Source organism: Mycetomoellerius zeteki, unplaced genomic scaffold (assembly GCF_001594055.1).
Source record: "Mycetomoellerius zeteki isolate Tzet28-1 unplaced genomic scaffold, Tzet1.0 scaffold820, whole genome shotgun sequence".
Lineage (NCBI taxonomy): Eukaryota > Metazoa > Arthropoda > Insecta > Hymenoptera > Formicidae > Mycetomoellerius > Mycetomoellerius zeteki.
Genome location: NW_017257852.1, coordinates 1012 through 5125, shown reverse-complemented (window position 1 = coordinate 5125; position 4114 = coordinate 1012). Strand labels below are relative to the sequence as shown.

The 4114-nt window shown below is 37.6% G+C and overlaps 1 pseudogene; it reads right to left on the bottom strand.

The window, feature by feature from the left end:
* Nucleotides 1-216: 216 nt before the first annotated feature.
* Nucleotides 217-618, bottom strand: LOC108729967 (uncharacterized; annotated as a pseudogene).
* Between the last annotated feature and the right edge of the window lie 3496 nt (nucleotides 619-4114).

Below are 4114 nucleotides of genomic sequence, written 5' to 3'. Positions count from 1 at the left end.
TCTCGGGCGTGATATTAGAGAATCGCGTATACTTGGCGTCAACCGTGTCGATGAGTCTGGCTAATCGTTCGAACGTTACGTTGATACACCCATGAAACTCGAACATACGGCGTAGCATCGTTTCGGTCATCATCATGTATACAGATGAAGAACCGAGATGTACAAGCGTAACGTTGTTCAGCGTGCACACTTTGAACGTTAGTGGTCCAACGCTTATGAAATTATCTTTGTACTCGTTTCAAAGCAGCTTGTAAATATTCCATCGATGCTCGTAGAGACCCTTCCACGTTTCGAGAGACAGCGACAGTTCGTGTCCGCGATGACCTCCCAGGACGATCTCCACGTAACTCGGTGGACCAACGTTGATGCCAATTTCCAAAAATTTGTGGCCCGTAGCCGTTAGGTTGTAACGCCTGCTCAGCAAGCGCACCGCGCGACGTTCAATGCTGTGTACGTACGTATAATCTTAAAAAATGTTTTTTTAATTTTTTTTTGTGTATAGAACGTCGAAATTTACACGTTACAGTCCTTCGTTTCGAACGATGCACTGCTCTTTTTGGCGAAGTACATTTCTGAACCGTTCGTACAAGCGGGTATCACAAGACTGATCGCACCCATGATGTAATAAGACAGGTGAACCAAGTAGAAGAATGCACAGTAACCAATTTTATCAGCCAATCAGAAATCTGTCCAAAGTGCAAAAAGCAATATGGCTACCTCTATGATACGGGACGTGGGCCTGATTAGGTTAGCTCTTACGCCGTAGTCGACGTCGTGAATTAGTAAGTGGCTAAGAAATTAATTATTATTAATTAATAATAATATTCCTAAAGAAGTAATTTCTTGCCTTGTTCGCACAAGAACATATATACGACTAAGAAAACTAAATAAAGAAATTGTACCGAACAATATTGCTAAAAAAGGGAGGAAAAAACTATATCGTTTATGTAATAAAGAAAACATAGGTTGAAAAAATATTCTAAATAAAGAGATCTTTTGTTAAATCATGCAATTACATTTATTATAAATCCTGATACATAAAATGACGCTGACAACACTTAAAACTGCTGCAAGTTTTCATTAAATTTTACTAAATATTTACTAAACTTTATTAAATATAGATAAAACTCACTATAATGCCTGCAACAATTCCATAAAAACCTTTGTTGTAAAAAAGATTTTTAGCATGTTAGTAATGTTGTTATGATAATGTTAGCATGTTAGTAATGTCGCATTAGTAAGATAATGTTTAATAATTTCTTATGAATAATGTTTTTCTATTTCTTATTCGTAATCATTTAATCTTCTATATTACTATTTTACTTATTAATTTATTGATCAATGTATCTATTTATAATTATTTTACTTTTATTATGTATTTTTATTATTTTGCGAGGCTTTTATAACAGTATTTTCATATTATATATTTACAAACGTTTTTATTTACATTTTTATCATATACATTTATCAATGTTATCTTTGAAAATCGCGCTGCATTTTGGACAGATTCCTGATTGGCTGGCTTATTGCTTGGCCGCCATGATGCGCGTTGGTTCACCTGTCTTATTACACCATGATCGCACCCGCGCTATTGCGGCTTCGATGGCGTTGTTTAAATTTGAGCAGTCATGTAACACTAATCGGTTATATATGTCGGAGTGTAGTCCAGTCAAGAAATTCTTCACAGCATTGGTTTCCGCAAAATGAGTTCATGGTTCTTATTCTACGTATTTTCTTTGTTCGCGAGTTTATCTATGTTATATGTGCACGCACGCACGCACGCACGCACGCACATTACAGGGGAAGGGAAAAAGAAATACATAACAAATACGTTTACATATTTTTATTTAAAAATTCTTTTGCAACCACCAGTTATAATATATCAATATTATTATATTCTTCACTGAGAGCGACTCGTAAAGCTGGTCCTAGTAATTTATTTTTTATCATTTGCACTAAGCCGTATTCTGCTGTAGGGTTCACCATATTTTTCGCATGCATACAGCTGTTAACGAACTGTAACACAGACATGTTTTTTCCGTCAAAAGGGAGAATAGTTTCGGCGGCATCTCGTAAAGTAATATAAGGTGGATTCATTGGTCTTACGTTGTCGTGCATATAAATGGTTACCAATTTGTTGAGCTAACGTGTTTACTGAATCGTCGTTGTTAGTCATTTTGTATTATTATTATTGTTCAATTTCTAAAAGAATTCGAATTTAATGAATTCCGACAGCCTTGAATTTGTGAATTGGTTACAGATATTAGTGTTCGCGAGGTAATCAGTACTTACAAACAGACGGGGATGGCTAGTGCGAGAATTGCAGTGGCGAAGAACATCGAGTTGGTGAGTTGTATAGAGAAATTGGAACTGCTGCGGTCTTGAGAGTTGGCTTGGTTTTTTGCGAGATTGGCTTCTTGAAATGTCTTCGTTACGTTCTTCGCGAGTTGTTTGGTCTGTTTCTCACCGGAGATTTCCTGTAGAGCAGGGGATTCCCGTTCTTCCTAGCAACAGATCCCACTTCTGACACCAAAAATTTTTGCTCTGTGACGTCGGGGGTCACAATTAGTTGCAAAATTTTAGAGATTTTCGAAATCTCTCGTCGAGTCGGGTATCGGGAGGAGTAGCGATCCGGACGTTGCAGTCGAGTACCGCAGGAGAAGCGATCTGACTGCGTCGATGTATCGAATTCAGCTGCCGTTCGTCAGGGAAATGACCCAGAAATTCGATTTTTAAGGGGTCCGTGCTAGTGTGCAGTTAAAGGAGTTAAAATCCTAAAAATCTTCCGATAATCTCTGCAGAAACTCGCTAGGGTGATCGTACCCTTACGGAAAAAAACTTGTGGCACTATTGAAATGACAACTATTAGTACACATTACGTCAATAGTAATTTCGCGCACTGTTGGAATTCGTACTAATAGTGTAAATTAATACTGGTACAGTGTGCACTAGTAATGTGCACTAATAGTGCGCATTGATTATTTAATAGTTGTCACTTCAACAGTGCCCCAAATTTTTTTAAGAAAACTATTAAATAATTAATGCGCACTATTCAGGATATAAAGACGTGAATAAAATTAGACATACACAGTTTACAATAAGAACGATATATTTCTATAGAATAAACAATTATATTTTAAGAATAACTATAAAGTACGACCGTGTAAATGATAAGCATATAAATATAAAGAACGCCAATAATCAGTCAAGTTAGATGTTATAAATACAATACAAATTTGTGACAATCTTGCGTTTTGCGGGTTTTCTCCGTGTTTAGATCCATTCTTGGAATGCCAACGTTTCGTGAACCTTGCAGTTCACTTCATCAGGGCGAGGAGCAGCCTGATACTAAGCTGTTCCCCCGGGTCGTTCCTTTTATATTACGCTGCTTGTGTGGAGGGGGAGGGGGGAGAAGAAAATTGTGAGTCAAGGGGAGGAGAGGAATTCGGCCGGTTTTCAATAGCCGGGAGAATGGTCTTCCATATTTTATTTTGTAGCCATTATCTCTATTTAGATTATTAGGGTGTTTTTGTATTTCTATGGCTTCTCTATACTTTCTTGGAAAGTATGATGTAATGTTGGCTATTGTGGTCGTTTTATCGAACTGTATTTGATGTCCTGTTTCGATATTGTGTTCTGATAATGCCAACTACGTGGCGTGTTTTAGCCTGACATCGCGTTGGTGTTCTTTTATCTGTAGGTTGACCATTCTCCCTGTTTCTCCGATGTATACTTGCCCGCAGGAGCAAGGTATTTTGTATACTCCTGCGGAGCTGAGTGGAGGTCTTTGATCTTTGGGATTTTTTAAGATTTGTCCTATCTTTTTGGATGGTTTGAAGATAGTTCGGATGTTGTGTTTGTTTAATATCCTGCCGATTCGGTCTGTTGTTCCTTTAACAAATGGAAGGAAGGCTAGTATCCTTTCGTCTGGTTGTGTGTTAGGGACCGTTGTCTTGTTTGCATGTTTATTGATTACTTTGGTTATGTCTTTTTTGTCGTGTCCGTTTTTTTATAAGGTTAGTTTCAGGTGATTGAGTTCTGTCTGTAGATGTTCTTTGTCAGAGATAGTGAAGGCTCTATGTACTAGTGAGTTGATTGCTGACTGTTTTTGTGC